Here is a 26,240-nt window from a genome sequence, read left to right on the forward strand (position 1 = left end):
TCTATGGGTTACTCCTGCAATTTAGATGTACATTTAAAAATTACCCTAACACTGTATACAGCTCTACGCTTGTGATACATTACCCATTTACTGCTTGTTATATTCTGGTCTAATCCAAACTGACCAAGTGAGAGTTATTTCCTGACTGTGGAAATAAATACTGAAATTGACAACAATGACACCTATTCTGTGTACAGCTGTACTCTTGAGATCCATTACCGTTTTACGGCTTTTTAGATTGTGTTGTAATCCAATACTGAGCCTGAGAGTGTCTGTGTGTACCTCCTCAAATATCTACGGAAATTTAGAATGTTTAAAATATACTATATATAACTGCTATCTGATGATACTGTACACTTTGTCTAATTTTTATATTCTTGTCTAATCCATACTGAGCCTGTGAGCATCTCTGTGTAACTGATGGAATATATAGGGAGATTGACAATTATCCTTTGACTGAATAGAGCTGTATGCTTCTGATACAGTGCCATATATCTGATGTTATTTTGGGTCTATTTTCTGCAAAATTTTGAAGTTTGGTGGAAGAGGCTGCGGATGTGGGCGTGGGGGGGCCAGCTGGTGCTGATGGTGGTGGTGCATCTGCTGGTAGTGGCAAAAGCACAATAACAGCTAAGGCAGGAGGTGTTGAGCCTGCATCATGGTCTGGCTCTGGAACGCCTGGAAGGCTACCTTTTCTGGGAGTAGGTTAACCGCTTTTAAAGGTGGAGCATGAGGAACTGGTTTTGCCCCCCACCTGCTCAAAGAACCTACACTTTCATCTGCACCTTCCTCTTTGTCACCTTGTAAGATGGTATAGTATGCGGGAAGGGGAACCTGAGTTTCCTCAGGGTCACATTCTGGCTGTGGAGAGTGTGAGCGGAATGTAGTGGTCTGGGTCAATGTACCAGCAGAATCATCTTAGCAGTGGCTGGGCATCAGTGCACTTGTGGCGTCCCCAGGAGTACGGTCGCCACAGTGGCATTATCTTCCTCCTAGGGAGTGTGATTTCATGCTTGGGAGCAACGAAGGATCTCTCTTGCAGTTCAACCAAAACACAACACATTTCTCACTCCAGGCCAACAGGGAGACCTCTGAACCTGACTGCTGAGGAGCTGCTCTCTGTGGTTGGGAGGAGGTAAGTTAGGGCACTCTGTGCAGGGAAGGGGAAGTGTGTGGACGTGAGGGGAGCTGGAGGATGAGCAGAGTTAAGGCTCAGTCCTAGCTGGAGCGCATGGTCCGGATTCCGGTCTCCGAGTTTGTAGAGAAACTGATGTTCTTGCAGCCGAAGCCGGAGGGAGTAGCAGTTGTAAATGCTCTGTACCCAACTAAGGCTCGGAGGCCCCAGCATCGACGTGTGGGAGCCAGAAGGAAAAGGCTACGGCTGCCTGCCATACGAGAAAGTTCCAAAAGAGAGTCAACAGGGGGAACTTCATTGAACTCAGCACTGCGAATACCTCAGATAAGCGCTAGAACGGAGGCTACACTACCTATCTGCAGAGAGAGAATTCCAAATTGGCTTCCAGGCTGACCAACTCCTTCTCCATCTGTACTCTGGGTCCTGGACGACACTTACCAAGTACAGGTAAAGTAACTGCACGACTGTGTCTGTCATCTTTCTCCTGTGTCTGAAGCACGACTCAGCTACATCCTGCACTGCACACCATCTACCAACTCTTTCATCTGCCCTGCGACTACGGCCCTACCTGTGCAGGGCTTCTACATCTTAGCTGCACCACAACATCTGTCACAGAGAAGCGACACTGCAGCGCTGGTCAATCTAATCAGAAATGACAGGTGGCGTCATGTATCATTCACCCCTATAAACGTAATTCACCCCTTTCCAAAATAACAACAGCTATATGGTACTGTAAAACAAGGTAAAGGGTCTATATAGTATTGGTGAGAATTTGAATCTCACTGTAGATTGGAGGACGCTGAACTATTGTCTCAGGCCCAGTATAGATTACACCGCTATGTGACAGGCAGAAATTGGCTGGTGTATGAGAAGGCAGACGCTGTATAGAGTATTGGTGAGAATTTGAATCTCACTGTAGATTGGCGGACGCTGAACTATTGTCTCAGGCCCAGTAGAGATTACACCGCAATGTGACAGGCAGAAATTGTCTGGTGTATGAGAAGACAGAAGCTGTATAGAGTATTGGTGAGAATTTGAATCTCACTGTAGATTGGAGGATGCTGAACTATTGTCTCAGGCCCAGTATAGATTACACCGCTATGTGACAGGCAGAAATTGGCTGGTGTATGAGAAGGCAAAAGCTGTATAGAGTATTGGTGAGAATTTGAATCTCAATGTAGATTGGAGGACGCTGAACTATTGTCTCAGGCCTAGTATAGATTACACCGCAATGTAACAGGCAGAAATTGCTTAGTGTATGACTAACTACAAGGTGTATATAGAATTGGGCAGAATTGGAATCTCCCTAGAGTGTAGGTCTCTAAGAACGGACAAACTCCTCGACTTTTCCTTACAGAGTTACACACGTAGATAGCTTCAATTTGGCCGTGATAACAGCATTTACATGGTACTGAGAGAGGAGCGTGCACGTACACCGCTGTACGGTGTATGTAAAAGTGTCAAGCTCCATGTTTTTGTATACGGACTGACACATGCTGTCTCTCTCTAGTTTTGAATGTAATCAAACTGCAAATATACTAATCTGTTTGAAAAATGGACAAAACTATAAGGTGTAGGTCTGTAAGAACAGACAAACTCCTCGACTTTTCCTTACAGAGTCACACACGTAGATAGCTTCAATTTGGCCGTGATAACAGCATTTACACGGTACTGAGAGAGGAGCGTGCACGTACACCGCTGTACGGTGTATATAAAAGTGTCAAGCTCCATGTTTTTGTATACGGACTGACACATGCTGTCTCTCTCTAGTTTTGAATGTAATCAAACTGCAAATATACTAATCTGTTTGAAAAATGGACAAAACTATAAGGTGTAGGTCTGTAAGAACAGACAAACTCCTCAACTTTTCCTTACAGAGTCTCACACGTAGATAGCTTCAATTTGGCCGTGATAACAGCCATTACACGGTACTGAGAGAGGAGCGTGCACGTACACCGCTGTACGGTGTATGTAAAATTGTCAAGCTCTGTGTTTTTGTATACGGACTGACACACGCTGTCTCTCTCTAGTTTTGAATGTAATCAAACTGCAAATATACTAAACTGTTTGAAAAATGGACAAAACTATAAGGTGTAGGTCTGTAAGAACAGACAAACTCCTCGACTTTTCCTTACAGAGTCACACACCTAGATAGCTTCAATTTGGTCGTGATAACAGCCGGTACACGGTACTGTGTGAGGAGCGTACACCGCTGTACGGTGTGTGAAAAAATGAACGCTCAGTAACTCACCAGGACAAAACAATAAAATTTGGATTGCTTTGAAAAAAGCAGTTTGCTCAGCAGTGTGAAAACAGCAATGCAGCTATCAGGGAGCCTTAAAAGGCAGCCTAATAACCAACAGAGCAGCAGCTCTCCCTATTCTGAGATCAGCATAAGTAACATGGCGGTCAGCTTGCACGCCCTTTTATACCCCCTGTGACGCCACACAAAGCAAGCCAATCACTGGCATGCCCATCACAAACATGGTGGTAACTGCTGCCTATGTCATTACGTTGCCCACAGTGTCCGTTCTTCCTGATTGGCTGAAAAAGGGCTCAAAAGCATCTTTTGAAACACGACTTTGGCGCGATGGTCGCCGACCTCGTGGCTGACCTCACGCTAAGGTCGGGTTTCGTTTCCTGAATCCCGACTTTGGCGAAAGTCGGCGACTTTTGAATTTTTTCGACCCGTTTCGCTCAACTCGAGTCATGAGATGTAAAAAGTGAAGTATTTTTCATTGTACTATGCCGCTATTTCTCTACCGTATCGGAGCATCATGAGTTGTGGTATGTGTTAAAGGGGCGCTCTTTGGCCCAGGGCTCATGAAAACCTGGAGCCCGCCCTACCCCTCCACAACTTTAGCCAAATAACCCCTTGTCCAGGTGTAGGTGGGTTGCAAACATGGCTCTCATGCAAGTTGTGGCTCCACGGGCCACAGGGTCCAGTCTGGCAGAGTAATACCCAAGAGGGCGTTGTCTACCTCCGTGGAGCTGCGTCAGGACTCCGGTTGCATGGCCTTGTTTCTCCATGACGAACAGGCAGAATAATTTGTTGTAGTCTAGTAGTCCTAGGGCCAGAAAGGATGTGATGGCAGCTTTTAGCATGTAGAATCCATCAATGGCTTCCTTGGTCAGACTGAAGGGATCTTCCTTGAGATAGTCACACAGGGGTTGCATGTGCAAAGAGGCATCAAGGATCCAGGGATGGCAGTAGGAGACAAGGCCAAGGAAGGTCTGCATCTGTGGGGGCTTGGTTGGCAGGTGTATGTTCTGCACAGCTGTTTTCCTGTCCTCGGTCAGGTGTTTGGTTTTATGGGAAATGCAGTGTCCCAAAAATACAACTTTCTCCTTGCAGAACTGCAGTTTGTCTTTTGATGCCTTGCATCCATTATGTTCCAAGAACTGCAGTAAGGAGATGGATTCTACCTGAGTTTCTACCAGGGTGTCAGCACAGAGGAGGAGGTCATCCACATATTGTAGGAGAATGACAGTGGGATGTGTCATCTTCCATGGGTCCAAGACGGTCATCATGGCTTGGATGAACATAGAGGGGCTATTTTATGCCCCTTGAGGCATCACAGTCCAGGCATATTGCTGATCCTCATGTGTGAAAGCAAACAGATACTGGCAGTCAGGATGTAGGGGCACACTGAAAAAGGCATTGGCCAGGCCAATTACCGTGAACCATTGGGAGGTGAGCGGAATTGATGAAAGCAATGTATGTGGGTTGAGCACAATGGGTGTGTCCAGTACTGTGGCTTCATTGACAGCATGCAAATCATGTACCATGCGGAACTTAGTAGGTTGTCCCTTAGGTGTCTTCTTCTTTACTGGAAACAGAGGAGTGCTGCAGGGTGACTTGATGGGTGTGATGGCTTCATTTTCTATGTAGATTTTCAGTTGCTGTGTAATAGCAGCAGATTGTGAGGTGGAGATCGGATACTGCGGTTTCCTTGGCAGCAGGGCTCCTGGCTTCAGCTCTACTTTTACAGGCTGAACTTTGAGCCTGCCAATATCTTCTGGGCCTCGTGCCCACAATGAGTCTGGGAACAGTGCCATGAAATCAGCGTCTACCTGATCTATGGGTGTGTAAATAGGGGTGTGAGACTGACAGTTCCGTCTTCTTGAAACAGAATATTGGCTTGGAGTTTTGACAGTAGATCTGATCCTAGTAGATTGACGGGTCAGGTGTATGAGACTACTAATTGGGACATCATGTTTTGTGTTGGCTGGAGGCCTAAATGGAGGGGTCTGGTCATTGTAGTGTACCGAGTATTTCCATCTACCCCCACACAAGGCACTACTTCATCCGTGAGACAGTCCGGGTCTGGTAAGTCAATGTTCCTGATTACACTTCTGGCTGCACTGGTATACACTAGGAAATTGAGGGGTCTGCCCTCAACCTCTAACTGGATAGTAGGCGTTTTTCCACTTGGTTGTTTTTTGGAGTGTAAGAGTAATGGGGTGTGTGGTGAATCCGGCTTGCCAATGTCCTATTGTGGATATGGTCCAGGCGGTCCCTGGGTGGGCTGCTGTTGCTGTTCTGGCCCTCTCCTGAGTGGAGCTGACCTGCAGTTCCATTTCAGGTGTCCTATTTTCCCACAGTTGAAGCAGGCACCCCTAGGTCTCTGCAGCCTGGGGTTGCCCTGGGAAGGATCCTGAGACAACAGAAGGGTAGTACGGGGTTTAGCTGGCTGATTCAACTCTAACCCCTTTGCCACTGTGTGTAGCACTTCTGATTCTAGCTTGCGGTATTCTGGCCTGGTGGTCTTCAGTTGTTTGAATATTGGCTCTCGGAGACCCTGCACAAAGGCCTGCACCCAGATTTGATGGTGGGCTTTGTCCAGGAGATCAAATCCTAGATCAGTAAACATTTGGTTTAACCTGTGGTAATATTTTTCCCCAGACTCACCTTTTTCCTGCATGATATCTTGCAGGGAAGTGGTTTGGTCTATTAGACGGTCTTTGGCCCAGAGCTGGAGCTTATCGAGAAAGTCCTGCCCAGATGTTAAGGACTGATAGCACTCAGGCATCCCACTCATGAGTCTCAAGGCTGGTTCCATTACAGGCTGGAATGAGTCACCTGCTTTAATTTTGGCTAATCCGATCAAATCTATCCAAGAAGCGGCATGTGTTTTGTGTATCTGACTCATCTTCCTATAGAAAGGCATAGGATGCCCTTCTGAGTCTGGGAGACTGTTAACTAGAGTGGCAGCTTCAAGGGGTTTCCAGCTCACATATCGGGTGCCGCGTCTGGAAGGAATTAATATGTCATTGGTGGGAGCTATAAGCCTAGTACGTCATGGGTTGAAGCCATCTATAGATTCGGACCTATCTGGGGGACTGTCATCTATGTACAAGGGCAAAGATATTCTTCCTAGGTCGGGGGCTGGTGCCGCTATACTACTGCTTGGGTTTGCATCCTGCCATTAGGATGTGACTGTGGGGAAACAGGTTTCTATGTTTTCTTCCTTAACTTCTCCCTCTTCTTTCTCTTCAGTTTTGCTGTGCTCACCATTTGTGTATATGCCAGATACTATCGGAGCTAAAATGGCTGCTGAATGACGTGTGCCCTTACATGAAATGGCTGCCAGTGTAGGTGTGGGTGTAACGGTGGGTGTGGCCTGTCTCAAGACGGCCTCTGGGACGTAAGGTGTGCCATCTGCGTTGAGGACTGGGTACAGGGAAGCAGGTTTGTGTGGGCGCGGTGCCCCAAAAACGGCACATTTGTCCCTCCAATCTGGGTTCTGATTCTGGCAGACTGCACATGTCCACCCCTCTAGAGAATATGGAGGTGGTTTGTGTAGTGTAGGTGCAGCTGCCAAACCAGGAATCATTTTATCAAGAGGTGGCCTGGTCATATATTCACCAGTGGAAGAATTACATTCTTCAACACACATCTGTCTCTTAATTTCTCTTGCTGTTCTATACCATGCTTCAGCATCTCTTAGAACATTATTATCTCATAAAAGTCCTTTCTTACTAGTCAACATGCTTTTCCATTCTATCTCATCAAGCCTCCCCCCCCGGGTTGTGGATCCGGTAAGTTTCAGGAGGAGCTTTGCATTTTTAGCATACTGCTTGCCTTCTCTTTCTGCCACTACCTCCTGAGCGGAGAAATAATTAATTTGAGACTCGCTGTGACCCATGTTTATAGCTTAATTCCCAATAACTGTACTTCTTGTTTAGCAAAAATCTCAAAAACTTCTGGACTGCCGTAATTATAAAAACACCTAAAGGGTACTGTATGTGTAGGATAGAACAACCTGTGTCAACCTGCCAGACTCTACGTGATGTAATAATATACCCTCTGGACTAGAAACAGATAACCTAGCGTAAATGTTCAATCTAAACACTTTGAATTCAGGAAAATCATCTGAATAAGCAGTATAACAAGTATAACAGGTATGGCAGTATACTCAGTATGAAAGTTGCAGACAGGCGTGTCTTAGTACTTTAGCAATACATCAATCCTTAAAGACATAGTGCAGGCAAGACATAAAACTATTGTAAATAGCAATACGATAATTATTATATTCCTTTTTCCCTTCACTGTTCTTTGTTACCAAGGAACTAGGGCTGAACTTTTGTCACTTTAGCTGTAGTAAGCAGCAGTAATAATCAACTTTGGTTGGGCGGTTGATATTTCAGTGGAGGGGGGATAGCAATCGCCTCTTTCCTTAAAGATATGTATATGCCGTGTCAGTCACGTCACCGGACCCAGTTTATACTGTGAGCATATGGTCGGACGTGAGCACCTATATATATATATATATATATATATATATATATAACTTCTTCGACCGTCTAACGTCGGAACCAGGGTGATTATGCAGTGAAACGCCCCCTTTGCACTCCGCACTGTATTATTCTAGTAGCCCTAGTGCAGTATAAAATAGCTTTTAAAAGATACTAGACACACCTTTATTTACAATTATTTAATCTGTCCAATTACTTTTGGTCCCTTTAAAAACAGGGTGGCACATGTTAACCCTCCATCAGGAACAATGGATCTGACAGGTGCAGCTCTTCTACTTTCATTTCTCCCGTCTCACCAGATTTTCAGGAAACCCCCTCCCTCTAGATAGTCTCCTGGCTCTAGCTGCGGTGTGAAACCTGATACCACAGTTGGTCTGCAGAGCTTCAGGAAAGAAGATATAGCTGTGCTGGCTTCTCAGGCTCATTGGTCCCAAACACATCACACTTTATAAGGTTGGTATGTAATGTTTTTAGTCATTACTATTGTTTATTTAGCTTGTTTTATGAATGGATAGAGAAAGGTTTGTGGATATTTCATATAAATAAGGCAGATTTTCTTACAAATGAAAGTGTGCTTCTCAGGCACATTGTTCCCTAATGCATATTCTCTCTCTTGCTTCAGATTATCTTCTGAAATGGAGAAGAAAATGTATGATCTTTCAAAACCCCATCATGTTGAGGAAGTGGGAAACATGCTGTTAGATGATGATGATGATGCAGACCCCACAATGAATGAGGATTTTGAAGAAAGTGAGATTGATTCTCATGATGAGGTGGAAGTCTGTGAACTAAATTCTGAAACAGAGCAAGATGGTGACAGTGATGAGGAGGAAGAAGATATAGAATCTTATTATATGGGAAAAGATAAAAAAAACAAATGGAACAAGAATCCACCCATAAAAAAACGTATGAAACCTCATAACATTATCACTCACCTTCCTGCAGTTATGGGAACAGCACGTAATGCAAAAAATGCAGCTGAATGCTGGAATACTTTTTTCACAGATGACATTCTGGACTCTATTGTCATATACAGTACACTAATCAATATATAGACAATATAAAGCACAAGTTCATCTGTGACAGAATCCTGAAGCCCATGGATGAAATCGAACTCCTTGCATTTTTTGGATTATTATACCTTGCAGTTTGGAGGAACTTTGGGGTATAGAAAGTGATGCAATTGAAAAATTTAGCCTTGTTATGTCTCTAAAAAGATTCAAGATTCTAATTCGTTGCCTTCGGTTTGATGACAGAACTACCCGAACCGAACGTAAAACATATGACCGGCTTGCTCCAATTCACGATGTATTGCAAAAATTTGTGGAAAACTGTAAGATAAACTATCGCCCTGGGGCAAATGTCACAATTGACGAAATGCTCCCTGGTTTTCGTGGCAGATGCGCATTTCGTCAATACATACCATCAAAACCTAGCAAATACGGAATAAAAATGTATGCCCTTGTTGATGCCAGTAAGACCTACACATACAACATTGAAATTTATGCTGGAAAACAGCCAGATGGTCCTTACTGTGAAAGCAACAAACCCACTGATGTTGTGAAAAGAATGTCTGAGCCCTTATTTGGATCAGGTCGCAATATAACTGCTGATAATTGGTTTTCAAATTGTGATCTTATTGATTATCTAAAAACGCAGAAGCTTTCATATGTTGGAACTGTAGGAAAAAATAAAAATGAATTGCCGCCACAGCTTGTTACTGTGACAGGGAGAAAACAGTACAGCAGTATGTTTGCATTCCATGATGGAAAGGTTTTGGTTTCCTATGTACCACGTGAAAAAAAAAATGTACTTCTTCTCTCAACGCTTCATAATGATGATGCCATCGATCCTAAATCTGAAGCACAACAAAAACCAGAGATAATAATTTACATTTATAATGAAACATTTTATAATGAAACCAAAGGGGGTGTTGATACAGCTGATCAGATGTGCTCAACTTTCAGCGTCAGCAGAAACACCAAGCGCTGGCCAATGGTCATATTTTTCGCTATGCTAAATTTGGGTGGTATAAATTCACAAATCATTTACCTTGAAAGCCAGCTTGAACCACTCCGTAGACGATTGTACTGAAAAAATTGGCCCATGAACTAATGCTTGGAGAGCTACGCAAGAGAAGTATGAAAACCATCGGTATCCCCTCTGGCCTTCAAGTTAGGCTCAAAAGACTCCACCCAGATATTGATACTGAAAATCCAACACCTGTACCACCTCCCAAAAGAAGGAGATACACCACCTGCACCATGGAAAGCGGGAACAGAAGGCTTTCTAATTATGAATGTCTCAAATGTCATCATGCAATCTGCCTGACACATGCAAAAATGTATTGCAATTCTTGCTCTTTGCTTTGCAAATGTGTTTTTTCTGGGGAACCTTCAGGATCTAATTCAGATTAATTCTGTGTGTAATATTATTCTAGGTGCCTAGAAAATGTTTTTGTGCCAAAATTTTCTCTTTTTAATAACCGTTACTTGATATCATTGGGGGCTATTTGGTGGAAGTTTTGAAATTTGTGTATATCAAAGTTATTACTTTTATGTTGAGTAAATGGATTTGTTTTGCACCTGATAATGTGTAGTCTCTTTTATTACATCCCTATGAAGGTCTCTGATCACTTTTAAATCACTGAAATTGAGAAAATTAGATATTCTAGGCATTTTTCTAGCCTGCGCTTGACAGGCACATTGTTCCATTACGAGTTAGTGCGAATATTGTTCCTGACGGAGGGTTAAGGAGCTGAAACTCCTAAACCCTTCATCCAATTTTAATGTGGATACCTTCAAATGAAAGCTGAAAGTCTGAACTTCAACTGCATCTGAATTGTTTTGTTTAAAATTCATTGTGGTAATGTCTAGAACCAACATTAGAAAAATGTTGTCTCTGTCCAAATATATATGACATAACTATATGTTTGCTATCTGATCCCGTGTCTCTGTTTTCCCCTATTCCTGTCCAGACTCAGTGTTAACCTTTAATGTGCTGACTCCCTGGTTTTGACTTGGCTTGTATCCTAACCTGCTTCTTTCTTTGGTCTTTTGCCTTATCCGTTTCCGACCGCTGCTGATTCCCTGGTTTGTCTACAGTCTAGGATTTGACCCGGCTTGTTTGGCTATTCTGCTGCCACCTGTGGTAGCCCCACTGCTGCCCTGCAGGCTAGCTCTGTTTAGGTGCAGTCCTGCTTCCATTCTACTGCCATCTTGTGGAGCCTGCATCTACCTGCATTGCAGCAGCATGATATTATAACTGACCAGAAACAGCTAGTTTTTTTTTCTCTGCTCTGCTATCTATGGATCCGCTTTATATCTTGGCGAATCAAATGGATAGTTTGACACAAATGATGCAGGATCTGTCTGTGGAGCATAAGGCCTTGGCCACATCTCATAATCACCTGCAAAGAGAACCTTCTGACACGGTAAAATCTTTGCAGGGATTTTCTTCCAGTCTGTCGATAAGCACTCTAACACTGTTGATGTCTCATTGCACTCTCCTGAACCTACAGTCAGGCTCCCAGATACCTTCTCCAGGGAAATGGAGAGGTTGCATACATTTAAGGAGAGCTGCAAGCTATTGCTTTCTCTTAGACCCTGATCTTCTGGAGATGAGATCCAGCGGGTGAGGATAATCATTTCCTTACTTCAGGAGGGACCTCAATCGTGGATTTTCTCTTTACCTGGTTCTGCCCTTGAACGTCTATCTGTGGATAGGTTCTTTGAGGCCTTAGGACTTATTTTTTATGAGCCTGACCTGGTCAGAGTGGTAGGGGACACAATCATGAGTCTCTTTCAGGGGAAGCTCTCAGCTGAATAATATTGCTCCGAGTTCCATCCATGGTCCACTGAGGTGTCCTGGGATGACTCTGCGCTGAGATGCCAGTTCAAGAGAGGATTGTCAGATCACCTGAACGACACTCTGGCTCTCCATCCACAACCCATCTCATTGGAGGAGACTATGACTCAGGCTATCCATTTGGATCGGAGGCTACGGGAGAGAGGTGTTACACAGCGAGAGGTTCCGTTACTCCCTGCTAATCCTGTTGTTTTGCCACCATCTGAATCTATGGAGTCGGGTGCCACCAACTTCAAGGAGAAGGAGAGGAGACGGCAACGTGAAAGAAAGTTGCGTTTTTACTGCGGAGATCCTGGACATTGGAAAAGGGACTGCCTGCCCACTGACTAAAAAGCAGCTGAGTCTGGGTGATTGTCATGGATGTCACCAGCCTCTCAGGTACCTTTTTCCTCATTTTCAAAAGTATTGTTGGAAGTGGAACTTAGTTGTGGGAGTTGCTTCATGCCCACTTCTGCTTTCGTGGTCTGCGAGACGTCCATGAACTTTATTGACTCGGTGACCAAGTGTACGTTAGGGACAGTTAGGCTGGAGACTCCTATGCTTGTTGTTGCCATTAAAAAAACACCACTGGCTAAGAATGTCATCAAATTTGTCTAAGAGTTTCTCTTTAAATTGGGTTCCTTGCACCAGGAATGTATTTCATGTTTGTTCTGGACAATCTGCCTGCGGGACTGGTGTTGCGGTACTGTCACGAGCACTTCGGAGGTGATAGGCTATCATCATGCGTCAGCTCGCTTCTTGCAAAACCTGAAAAAAGCACATTTTTTGTCCAAGAATTATCCTTTCTGGGGTTCATTCTGTCTGACAAGGGGTTTCGTATGAACCCTGGGAAGGTACAGGCCACTGTGCATTGGGTGCAACCCAGAGACTTAGAGGGTCTTCAACATTTTTTGGGGGGTTTGCAAACTATTATAGGAAATTCATTAAGGGTTTTTCACAGGTGGTCAAGACCCTCACTGATCTGACTAGTAAGGGGTCTGATCTCAAAAACTGGTCAGCTCTGGCTGTGGGGGATTTGCTTTATTAAAGAAATGCTTTATGTCTGCCCCTGTTTTGGTCTAGCCTGATCCTTCCAAACCGTTTATCATTGAAGTGGATGCATCAGAGGTGGGGGTGGGGGCAGTGTTGTCCCAAGGACCCGCCACTTAGACTAACTTGATCCCTGTGCCTTCTTCTCAAAAAAATCTCTCCCGCTGAGAGGAATTATGATGTTGGGAATCAGGAGCTTTTAGCTATCAAGCTGGCGTTTGAAGAATGGAGGCACTTTTTGGAGGGGGCTGTTCATCGGATCATGGTGATTATGGACCACAATAATCTGTCTTATATTGAATCAGCCAAACGTTTGACTCCCAGACAGGCTAGGTGGTTGCTTTTTTTCACGCTTTGATATTTCTATCACTTTTCGGTCTGGTTCCCAGAATGTCAAGGCGGATGTGGATCGCCCAGCAGGGCCATGGGGTACTTGGTACCGGGCCGGTATTTAAAGGGGATGTGTGTTAGGGTTGGCAGAATGCACCAAATAAAATATAATAGTAAGGTGTGTTCACAAACCGGAGTCCACCGTGCAGAGATGGTATACTGCTGCTTGATAATGGCGAACACTGACTGAACACCGGTGGGGTAACCTCTGACCTGGTGTCATGTGCCCTGTCCTGAGTGACACGGCCAGCAGGCCGGTAACTGATGCAACAGGACGCGGTTCGTGTAATTGTCCTATGTGATGCGGCCTGCAGGCCGGTAACTAATACAATAAGACAAGGGAATAGGGAAAACCTGGGTAACAATAACAATGGTGGCCCTGCGATCGGGAACGGGGAAGTAGAGACCTTCTGCACTCCCCTGAGTCAGTGTCTCTGCACTCCTAACGTTCCCTAGGCCGGTTCCGCCCCGGGCGCCGATCGGGAACCTAAAAACCCTGACTCGCCCTGCACCTAATCCCTCACTAGGGAATTGGTCTGTGCAGAAACTAATCCCACCACTGCACTAAACACTCATAAGGAAAAGTGGCAAAACAGGGGAACACCACTTAGCTTTGCTCTGTTGCTTACGCTCCCAGCATCAGAGCCCACTACCTGCGTGCATCATTTCCTCCACCGTGTCCAACATCTGGGTGCACTGTCCAGCAACGGAGTGCAGCACCTGAGTGCAGCTGTCCAGCAACGGAGTTCAGCACCTGAGTGCAGCTTCAGCAAAAGAGTCCAGCAACTGAGTGCAGCTCTACCCCATAGCTGCCACTCCACCAAGCTTTGCAAAGAATTCTTCACTGACACCATAGCTGCCACTCCGCCATGCTTTCCACGAACTCCTCGCTGACACCATAGCTGCCACTCCAGGACTCTGACTGATTTGTCCTGGACTCTTCTCAGCACCATAGTGCAGCCTTGGAGCAAACAGAGTCCACACCTGCGTGCAGCTATCCAGAAACAGAGTCCAACAAATGAGTCCAGCTTTTCTGCCAAAGAGTCCAACATTTTGAGTCCAGCTTTCTGCAGCCGAGTCCAGCATCCTGAGTGCAGCTCTACACCATAGCTACCACTCCACCAAGCAATGCCAGCCCTCCTTGCAGACACCATAGCTGACACTCCACCAATCCATGCCAGCCCTCCTTGCAGACACCATAGCTGCTACTCCAGCACTCTGACTGGGCATCGCGTGACTCTCCTTCAGCTCCATTCTTTACCCAGGCTTGCTTGCAAATGGGGAACTATCACCAACAGTGATTAACACACCTGATACTGTTTTATAGAGCAATCACACCTGTTACATAATCACATGCACAAACTAAGGTAACCAGAGTGCAATGACCCTAATGGCCACCTGGGGGAAAACTACAACTAAAATCACCAAAGTGCATTGACCCTAATGGCCACCGGGGGCAAAACCACCTTTGGTACACAGCCAAAGGAAAAAAAACGTTACTTTGCGCATTTAATCTGTCAGATCCAATCTGGATCGTGACAGTACCCTCCCCTTAATGAGGGACCTCTGGACCCTCAAGACCACTCCTCATCAGGGTACCACCTACAGCGGAGATGCCTAGATCCAGAGTTCACCAGAACCACTACCTGCACTTCAGGTTTATGACAAGCGCACCACTGGTATTGGCAAAGTATGTTCTGGAGGCACCACTCATCTCCAAAGCGTCAACCTCGGGAATGAGTTATGTATGTGTATGTTCGGTATGAGCTGGTAAGACTCCACAACACACTTCCAAGATGTTTTTTGGTGGCCACCCATACATGCTCATTCACACACAGGTCTGGACCTGAACGTTTATTGCCACACATTCGTTTATCATATTTCAGTGAACTCATTCTGGGATCGACAACAGAGGCATCCCCCTGTGTCACCACACTCACACCCCTGCTATTCACCAAGGGAACACGACCCTCCAACCCCTTACACGACGAGGTCGATGCCTCCCAGGGTTGGCTAATGGCGAGGGTTGAGATTTGCCCCTACTCCCCCGCAGCACACCTGCTGCTCACACCGGTGAGGGAGGGGCCTGGGAAATGGAGGAAAAATACACTCCCTGGTCGCTTTCCTCCGAATGACCAGGAGGGGCGGCTTCTTCGGTGGTATGGAAGATTTGGCGTAAACCCCGCGGACTATCACACCAGTCTGCTAACTACAGGGACGCAACCCTTCACCTCGGGGAACCACAGGCAGCACCATGGAGACCAACTCCACCCACCTGTCTGGGTACGTCCGCCTGTAAGAGCAAGTCCTGCTCCCCAGCAGCGACTCTAGGTGGCTTCATTGCCAGCCACTATTTGATTTCCTGGTTGAGCCAAACGGGAGGCCCCAGACCCTGAAAATTGCTGCTGAACTGCTTCAACACACCATGCATCTCCTCACTCACCTCAGTGAGGCCCAGCAGCAAATACTGACAGGTCTGAACATGACCTGAGGCTAACCAGAAAAAAAAGTATGGTTGGTGATAATGTCACGTGCCCCATCCTGAGTGACCCGGCCAGCAGGCCGGTAACTGTTACAATAAGACAAGGGAATAGGGAAAACCTGGGTAACAATAACAATGGTGGCCCTGCGATAGGGAACGGGGAAGTGGAGACCTCCTGCACTCCCCTGAGTCAGTGCCTCTGCACTCCTAACGTTCCCTAGGCTGGTTCCGCACCGGGCGCTGATCAGGAACCTAAAAACCCTGACTCGCCCTGCACCTAAACCCTCACTAGGGAATTGGTCGGTGCGGAAACTAATCCCACCACCGCACTAAACACACATAAGGAAAAGTGACAAACAGGGGAACACCACTTAGCTTTGCTCTGTTGCTTACGCTCCCAGCAACAGAGCCCACCACCTGCGTGCATCTTTTCCTCCACCGTGTCCAACACCTGGGTGCACTGTCCAGCAAGGAAGTCCAGCACCTGAGTGCAGCTGTCCAGCAACGGGGTTTAACACCTGAGTGCAGCTTCAGCAAAAGAGTCCAGCAACTGAGTGCAGCTCTACACCATAGTTGCCACTCCACCAAGCTTTGCAAAGAATTCTTCACTGACACCATAGCTGCCACTCCGCCATGCTTTCCACGGACTCCTCGTTGACACCATAGCTGCCACTCCAGGACTCTGACTGAGTTGTCCTGGACACTTCTCAGCACAATAGTGCAGCCTTGGAGCAAACAGAGTCCACACCTGCGTGCAGCTATCCAGAAACAGAGTCCAGCAAATGAGTCCAGCTTTTCTGCCAAAGAGTCCAACATTTTGAGTCCAGCTTTCCGCAACCGAGTCCAGCATCCTGAGTGCAGCTCTACACCATAGCTACTACTCCACCAAGCAATGCCAGCCCTCCTTGCAGACACCATAGCTGACACTCCACCAATCCATGCCAGCCCTCCTTGCAGACACCATAGCTGCTACTCCAGCACTCTGACTGGGCATCGCGTGACTCTCCTTCAGCTCCATTCTTTAACCAGGCTTGCTTGCAAATGAGAAACTATCACCAACAGTGATTAACACACCTGATACTGTTTTATAGAGCAATCACACCTGTTACATAATCACGTGCACAAACTAAGGTAATCAGAGTGCAATGACCCTAATGGCCACCGGGGGGAAAGCTACAACTGAAATCACCACAGTGCAATGACCCTAATGGCCACCGGGGGGCAAAACCACCTTTGGCACACAGTCAAAGGAAAAAAAAGGTTACTTTGTGCATTTAATCTGTCAGATCCAACCTGGATCGTGACACCTGGTGTGTACAGGAGCAAACACTGTTACTGCACAGAGCCGCAGAACTCAAGTGCCGAAGCCTGTTAACCTCTCATGGCTCAGCAAGGTGAACACTAGTTAAGAGACACAGGACTCTGCCCCAAGGATGCAGGGTTAGAGTCCCTCTAGCGTTTGACACCACAACTGCGATGTCTAAACTAAATAATATAGTCGCACCTCGTGCGCACTGCACCGGTTCAGCGGATGCCACTAACCACCCAGAGCAGGGAGGTAAGCACTTGACTTGCGCACAGCACCTCTGTGAATAACGCTGCTGCACATGTGGTCCAGTGTTGTCTTGTGCTGACTGACGCTATCTGGTGCTAACACTCGTGAGGAGAGCGGGATGCTCTGTGACACATAGATTATGCCACTACTGGTACTGACTATATCTTCTTAAACCCTAACTCATACACAACAGAGGGTAGGGGTTTCATAAAGATTCAGTCACCAGTCTCATACATCCGTCATCACACACACACAACTAACCATCGGAGTCTATATTAGCGCATGGCCGAGCAGCCATGCAAACCTTTTATAGCAGCGTCCTTCCAGGACCCTCCTGTTGGTCCAATCCGAGCTGCTTGAGGACCTGAACATGTAATTTCCGACCTCCAATGAGAGGTCGTCCCATGGGCATGCTCAGTAGGCTGCAAAAAGGACTTAGTCTCTGGAGCTGCTCGCTGCTGACTAGTGCAGATTGCTTAAGCTGGACCAGAGGTGGTAGCAGCAACCCATCTGACCGCACAAGCTTGAGCAAGACGCCCGGAACAACACCTTTACTGAGCAGCCTCCTCTGCAGTCGGGACTGAATGGAAGACCACAGAAGGCAAGGCTGGGGATTCCTCCTGTGCCGAGGTCAGAATCCGACACCTAACGTGTAACGGCAGCGGTGACCTGGTCCGTGGCCCTGGATGTCCAATTAAAGGGATATCTACAAGGGAATAAAGTTTATAATAAAGTTTGTGATAAAGTGTTTGTGACGCCACCTGTGGTATTCGGTCAGGGGACCGACACTGCTATTCAGATCCTCTGGGATGGTGACAGGGCAGCAGAGATGGTTTAGCTTTCCACAGGTAGAGCTGTATCCCAGGGCAGCTTGGATGTAGATGTTAAAGGTGAGGTTGGTGAATGAGGTGCAGGGCAGGTGATGCAGGAATGATTAGAGGATACCGCTGGGTGCAGTTTCCAAAGCTCTACTCACAGTTCTTGTGTACACAGGTGCCCGCTTGGTGCCATGTCCTCCAAGTGAGGGGTCCAGCAAACTCCCAAGTAGATTGGGATGCACATTCCAGTTCTCCTTTCTCTATGTCCCTCTCCTGGCCATCTCACTGTGCTGGCTTTCCGCCCTTCCTGCCCAACACCTCACAGTCAGCACAGTCAGTGTCCCAAGCCAGCAGCCATGGACACAGATGTCCTTGCTCCCTTATGGCTGCCTTTTGGGCGAAGATAGCTATGTCTGTAGCTGAAACATCTAGAGGTGCCCCTGCTTCCCACTTGCTAGCTGAGTCTGGTGATTTTTTCACTAGTCTCGGGGGCCGGTATCCCACTGTGACCTGGTCCCTCCACTTGATGGTGATCAGCGTAGATACAGGCCCCACGGGTGAACTGCTCAATACCTGTGTCCCAATAACCCCTTTTTTTCTTCTGGGAGCTTCCTTCTGTCTCTCCTTTTCAGCTTTCTCTCTGCAGCTCCTGCTGACAGGGAGCTGCCTCACAGCATGTCTGCTTACTTTCACTTTCTCCTGACATCTGACTCACTCTCCCTGCACTGTTCTTTCCTGCTCTCTAAGCTCCTCTCCTTTTCCTATCTTCTCCACCCACTCCCCCAACACCCTTTACTACCCAGACTGGGATGTGACCATCCTCCCTTAGGATAGGTGCCCTGCTACAATAGTCTGTGTTGGGTGCTGGTGTTAGAGTCCTGGATGGTGCTCCCTCCTTACCTGAGAGTGGGGTACCACACCTCTGGATGAGATGCAGTACCTCTGTGGCGACTGAACCCTCCGGGGCATCACAGATGCCTTATCTCGCAGCTTGGATCGGATATCACCTCCCGAACCTCCTTCCTCCATTCTTCAGCCCGAGGTGGCCATGGCAGTGCTGTCTGTCTTTTGTTTTTTGTATTATCCACTTCTGGCCGATGCTGATTCCCTGGCTTGTCTCTGACCATGAGTTTGCTTATTCCCTTGGTACTGTGCTACAGTCTAGGATTTGACCCAGCTTGTTTGACTATTCTGCTGCCACCTATGGTAGCCTCAAGACTGCACTGCAGGCAAGCTCTGTTTAGGTGCAGCCCTGCTTCTACTCTACTGCCATCTTGTGGAGCCTGCATCTACCTGCATTGCAGCATGATGTAAATGCTCTGAACACATTACAAAGCCTGTCAAAAAGTACAAGCAGGGTAATAAATACACTTTTAAATGCATCAACTGTAGTTTATATATTCCTACACTCATAAAGACAGGAAAAAATTATAAGTAGGACCATCCATTAGAAATTGGAATGCTCGGGTGCTCGACTGGAGCAACGAGCCCAATGTAAGTCTATGGGAAACCCGAGCATTTTTGCCACAACCCCCCGGGGTCTTTTCAATGTTCTTAAAACATCTGAAATCGATGGTAACAGTGATGAAATGACATGGGAACATCATGGGGAAGACCCCTGGAAGAATTTCTGACTCCCAGGTCATTGCTGTGAACAATGCTGTCAGAGTATTGCGCCACTTTTCCGGGCGCACAATAAAACATACAAAAACAAGACCAAAATTGATTTTCCTGGGAAATATGTTAAAGAACATCCTTTCCTGGGTAATGATTTTTATGTAAGGCCAAATAAATAACCCCAAAACAAAAATGCTCCTCCACCACTTAGGCTATGTTCACACGTAGCATTTTTGATGCGTTTTTCACCTTTAACATTGCTTTCAACCAAGCCAAATGCATTTACTGGGAAATGTTACTGTCCTGTCTTCAGCAAAATGAAAGGGATTCATATAGCTTAGCATGCAGCTAAACCGCTATACCGGGTTCCAATAAGGGAGACTGTAGTTGAATCCGTGGTTTATTGAACGTAGGTATATAGATGGTGAAACTTCAACAAAAATACATGAACACAATCAGTGGTAAGTTCATAAGAATACATACATATGCAACATACATGTCTGCACTGATAGCTGACCAGGGGAACTAACTAAGCTGGCTAATGTGGAAGATAGGAATATATAGAGGGAACATGTCACCTACCAGCGATGCTAACCCAGGGGGAGAAGAGGCGTGAGGTGCTTCCAGTATGCAGACTTGATAGAAAATGGCAGACTGAAGAGAAAAAGGGGGCTGGAATAGACCATTGTACTTTGAAAACTTACCCAGAATACATTGTGAATTGGAGGGAAAGAAAACAGGAAATACAATGCATAATAACATGAAGCTCTGACTTTGGCCACTAGATGGAGCCAAAAACACTAAACATTAAACTATGGAAATTTGGAGTGAGGTGGGTTGAATGACCATGTGCAACTTTGGTCACTGAGGAACCTCTCGAGAGTGTTATGATCTAGATTTGAAGGTATGTCCAATTCCTTTGCTGCACCAATGAAGTTGGTCCCCCTGTCTGAACGTATATGTTTGATAGGACCACGGATGGCAATGAAACGTCTAAAGGCATTGATGAAGCTTGAGGTGTCAAGTGACTCAATGAGCCCTGTGTGGACGGCAATGATTGACAGACAGGTAAACATGATGGCCCAACATTTACTATTGGCTTGTCCGCCTCTCGTGTGATGAGTAACAACTGACCAAGGTCCAAACACATCGAGACTAATGTTGTTAGGAGGAGGGTCTGGGCTGAGTCTATCTGCTGGTAGGTCAGCCATCTTTTGGGTTTGAGGGGAACCACGAAGCTTACATCAGGTAATACATTTGTAGATGCCACTGCAGATGAGTTTCTTTGCACCGACAATCCACAGGCCAGCAGTTCTGATGGCTCCTTCTGTGAATAGTTTTCCTTGGTGCTTGACCAGATTGTGGTAGTGTTGCACGATTAAGTAAGCAACGTGACATTTTCCAGGAATGATAAGAGGGAATTTCTCCTCATTTTAGCTTCTTTGAGCCGACCTCCTACTCTCAGCAGGCCGTTGTTGTCAATGAATGGGTCAAGTTTTCTTAATGAGCTGCTCGCTGGTATTGGAGCTTTGTTACTGAGACATTGGATTTCCGCAGAGTAGGTTTCTCTCTGAACTGTGGAGATGATGTGGTTTCTGGAGGATTCCAAGTCGGAAGCAACATAGGTGTTTTTGCAGAGATGCCAACCTTTACATTTTTCTGTGTCACAAGCTCTGGTGGTCTTGAATGAGTGAGCTATATGAGTCAGGCAGGTAATGGCTTGAGTAAGTGACTTCCAACTTGAAAATTTGTCAAATCTGTGGGATCCAAGCTGGATAACAGAAGTCATTCTATGATGTGTTGGCACCTGAGGGCGGATTTCAGCATCTGAGTCCTCTCCTATCAGTTCAAAGGTGTCTGGACAACGTTCCTCAGTGTACAATAGTTTTGGTCCTGAGTGCCATGTTGTGCTCTCTAGTCGACTTGCGTCAACTGCTCTAGTTGCATGATCTGCAGGGTTTTGGTCCATGGGAATGTAATGCCACTGTTTTAGATGAACTGATCTCCTAATTCATAGCATTCTGTTGTTGACATAAACGTAGAATCTCCTGGTTTCATTCTGGATGTATCCCAGGACTACTTTGCTGTCTGAGTAGAACTTGGCTTGTGTCAGGTCGATATCAATCTCGGATGCGATGAACTCTGCTAACTCGACTGCTATGACTGCAGCACAAAGTTCTAACCTTGGTATGGTGTGCTCTGGTTGTGGAGCAAGCTTGGCCTTCCCCATAACGAATCCAATGTGGCACTGACATTTGGAGTCTACAGTTTTGAGATAACCAACAGCAGCAATTGCTTTGACATAAGCATCTGCAAATACATACAGTCTTTGGCTTTGTATCTCTGTAGACGGCACAGGGGTGTATGACCTTGCCACATTCAGGTTGGAGAGGGCTACTAAAGAGTTCTTCCATGCTTCCCACTGGGTTCTCTTATCAGGTGACAGAGGTGCATCCCAGTCAGAAGTCTCCGAGTCCTTAGTTAAGTCTCTTAGAATGGCTTTGCCTTGTATAGTAACAGGAGCTGCAAAACCTAAGGGATCGTACAGGCTGTTGATGGAAGACAGGACACCTCTGCTTCTGAAAGGCTTTTCTTCCTGGATGACCTAAAAGGTGAAAGTGTCTGACTGTAGATTCCAGAGAAGCCAGAGGCTGCGTTGCATTGGTGTGGGGTCTGACCCTAGGTCCAGGTCTCTGAGACCGTTACACAAGTCTTGTGAAGGGAATGATTTCATGAGTTCTTGGCTGTTTGAGGCTATTTTATGAAGCCTGAGGTTAGAGCAAGCAAGCACCTCTTGGGCTCTCCTGAGAAGACTGACGGCAGTCTCATTTGGAGGCCTGGCTTTCAGACAGTCATCAACATAAAAGTCTTTTTCTATGAATTGTCTGACATTTTATCCGTATTCTGCTTCTCCTTCTTGGTTAAAACTAAAAGAGAAAGAGCGCAATAGGGTCTTACCCAGGAAAAAGAGATATAGTTCAAGCTGTTATACTCACCAATAGCAGGAGAGTTGGAGGCATAAAGGAATAGAAGTCAAAGCTGCTGCACATCCAAATGGCCACGCCGTGACCATAAATCATCAGATATCAAAGAAATAATTTTCGGATTAACCGTGCGCTGCAATGCCTACGAACTTCATATGACCTCTCCAGGACAGAGTTTCTGGCAGATAATTTCATCTCTTAAAGCGAAACCCACAGCACAAATGCAAATCAAGCTTCATCACATGACGCATGCCCCTGAGAGAGAATGTGCACCAAAGTGACTTTGGTGCACATTCTCTCTCAGGGGCATGCGTCATGTGATGAAGCTTGATTTGCATTTGTGCTGTGGGTTTCACTTTAAGAGATGAAATTATCTGCCAGAAACTCTGTCCTGGAGAGGTCATATGAAGTTCGTAGGCGTTGCAGCGCACGGTTAATCCGAAAATTATTTCTTTGATATCTGCTTCTCCTTCTTGAGCTGACCTTTTGATTCCATAGATGGCGACTGCAGGAGAAGGGCTATTGCCAAAGATGTGCACTCTCATGGGGTACTCTGTGACTTCTTTAGTAGGATCATTGTCTCTGTATCAGAAGAATCTTAGAAGTTCCTGTCTCTCTCTCTCATAAGGAAATAATGGAACATTTGCTGGATGTCAGCGATGAAGGCAATGGAATCCTTACAGAAGCGCATAAGTACTATCAGCAGTTTGTTATTGAGGTCTGGTCCTGTCAGTAGAACATCATTCAGGGAGACATCATCAAACTTGGCACTGGAATCAAACACCACTCTAATCTGGCCCGGTTTCTTAGGGTGGTATACTCCAAACATGGGAAGGAACCAGCATTCTACAGAGTCTTTGAGAGTGGGAGCTAGTTCTGCATGGCAGTTCTCAAATATCTTTGACATGAAGGAGAAGAGGTTATCTTTCATCTCTAGTTTCTTCTGCAGATTATGTTTGAGAGAGGAGAAACGTTTGAATGCCTGATCTCTGTTCTTTGGTAGACGTGGTCTGTGGGTTCTGAAGGGAAGAGGTGCGACCCAGCTGTTGGTCTCATCTTTTACGAGTCCCTTGTCCATTACCTCCAAGAACAACTTGTCGTCTACTGAAATTGCTACTTGGTTGTCTTGCTTAGTTCTCTGGAAGACTGTGCACCCCAGCTGATCCTCATAGCTTCCTGACACCATACTGCTGTCATGAGTAAAGTCTATTAAATGACTGGGTAGTTGGATGCTGTGTGGTAGTTCCTTGACATGGAACTCGTTGTTGCAAGGTTGAAACAGAGATGGGCGTCCTATTTCTAATGTATTTGTTAGCATGCTTGTCACAGAAGATGGGGCGTGCATGTGTCCTAAGTATACGTTTCCTATTATGACCCATCCTAGGTCTAGCTTTTGGGCATAGGGAGCATTGTGGAGTCCATTGATATGACTTCTCACTTTATGAACTTGTAGGATATCTCTTCCCAGCAGCAGTATTATCTGTGCCTGAGGGTCAAGTTCCGGTATAAGGTGTGCTATGGGTTTCAAGTGAGCATGATGGATTGCCACATCTGGTGTAGGGATTTCAGATCTATTGTCTGGGATCTGGTTACACTCAATGATTGTAGGTAGTGTCAGGCAGAATTTTCCGTCTGAGGTCTCAATTTGGTAGTAGCTTTCCTACCTGCTGTTGTCACAGTACCTGCACATGTCTTTAATGAGTAGGGAATGCTTGGTCCTTTAATGTTGAATAGGTCAAGGAATGTTGCTCTAGCCAGGGATCGATTACTTTGATCATCCAAAATAGCATACAGTCTCACAGCTTTGTCTCTATGACCCTTTGGGTACACTCTGACGAGGAATATTTTTGAACAGGACCTACTGTCTATTGTCCCATTACAGACTTCAATACATTGTGAAGTGATCTCTGGCACAGTTGCATCAGTGTTCCTTTCCTCCCCGCCAAGCTCACTGTCAGCTATCGTGTTTTGTACACTCCATGGAGCTGGGCCAGGGTGTAGAGCAGTGTTATGATCTGTGATGCCTCATTCTGTGCATTTTACACTGACTTTACAATCCTTGGTGAGGTGAGTTGTGGATGAGCAGCACTTGTAGCAGATACCATTCTCTTTCAGGAAGCTTCTGCGATCTGGCATAGATTTTCCTCTGAAGGCTCTGCATTTCAGGAGAGGATGAGGCTTTTGATGGAGCGGGCACTGCTTGTCAGGTTCCTGGACCTTTGTCTCTGACTGAGAGTGGCCAGCAGACATGTAATTGGAAATTGGAGAAGAAACACACGTCTTGTGCACTGCCACAGATGTTCTGCGTGGTTTTGCAGCTGGTGACGGTGTGGTATATGACATTGCAAAATCAAAGCTGGGATAATTTCTGATTGTTGCTTGTTTGTGTATAAAGTTTACAAAAATGGAGAAGGGAGGGAAAGGAACACTTTGTTTGTATTTGTACATGGAACTATGTGTGAGCCACCTCTCCTGTAGATTGTAGGGCAACTTTTGGACTATAGGGTTAACACCTTTGGCTGTGTCAAGGAATGCAAGTCCTTGTAGGCCACCTTCACATTTGGCAACTAGGACTTCCTTTAGCAGGTCACCAAGTTCTCTAAGATTCTGGAGACCTTTGTTAGATATTTTAGGAAAGTCATCGATTCTTTTAAACAAGACTCTCTCTTTTACCTCTGCTGAGCCGTAACACTCATCCAGCCTCTTTCTGATCTATTTGCGGCTGATTTGAGGATGGTTTATATTAATGCCTCTGATCCTTACTGCGTGTTTGACTGACTCTTCTCCTAGGTATTTGACTAAGAGGTCTATCTTTTCCCTGTATTGTAGCCCCAAGTCTCTAGTGACATTTTGGAAGGAAGCTTTCCAAGCTCTGTAGACTTCAGCATGGTCAGTGAATTTCATGAGTGAGTCCCTTTGGCAACCAGATCACATCGTATGAAGAACTTAGCAAATTCTGGTGTGAACTGGTTGTCAGCAGAGTATACTGGTGATGGTTCACCATGATATTGGTGTCAGGTGCGTTCATACCTGTTAGTATCCTCAGGGTGGTGCCAGCCGGTGTCATATTGCTTCGGTCTGACGTGCAGTGTGTCAGCAAGGCAATTCACGTTGGTTACCTGGTGAGAGGCAAGGTAGTCATTAGCAGAATTGTTTTGCTCCACGTTTTCCTGGAGCAGAGCCTCTCACTCGCTTCACTGGATGTGTCGTGTGCTTGGTAATATTTTGGATCAAGAAGTTCATTAACATACTGAGATGTGCATTGTGGAGAGTTTGCTGTAGCTGTATTAGTTTCTGTGTAGCTGGTGACTTGCATCTCACTAGGTGGGTGAGTGCAGTTTCACTAGTTCCTGCAAGCTGGATAAAGGGCTGTCTTTTCCCTGAATTCCAGTAGCTGGATGGCTGCTGTTTAACTGGTCTCTGCAGGATGGAAGACTCTTCTTTCTCTGATTTCCCACTAGCTGGATAGTCACTGTTTCACTGTTCTGTCCACACTAAATGAAGCAGAATTCATGTAGCTTATACAGGCAGCTAAACCGCTATACCGGGGTTCAATAAGGAGACTGTAGGTTGAATCTGTGCTTTATTGAACATGATCGTATAT

General features: G+C 46.0%; 1 long non-coding RNA gene across 1 annotated transcript in view; it reads left to right on the forward strand.

Moving 5' to 3' along the window:
- Nucleotides 1–5,277: 5,277 nt before the first annotated feature.
- LOC141073519 (uncharacterized) overlaps nucleotides 5,278–26,240 on the forward strand; it is a 189,990-nt gene continuing 169,027 nt past the window's right edge. Inside the window, exon 1 of the long non-coding RNA XR_012226977.1 lies at nucleotides 5,278–5,465. This is a non-coding gene — a long non-coding RNA (uncharacterized lncRNA). The remainder of the gene's footprint in view (nucleotides 5,466–26,240) is intronic.

The sequence above is a fragment of the Dendrobates tinctorius genome, unplaced genomic scaffold (genome assembly GCF_039654945.1).
Source record: "Dendrobates tinctorius isolate UK_male_01 unplaced genomic scaffold, ASM3965494v1 ptg000304l, whole genome shotgun sequence".
Lineage (NCBI taxonomy): Eukaryota > Metazoa > Chordata > Amphibia > Anura > Dendrobatidae > Dendrobates > Dendrobates tinctorius.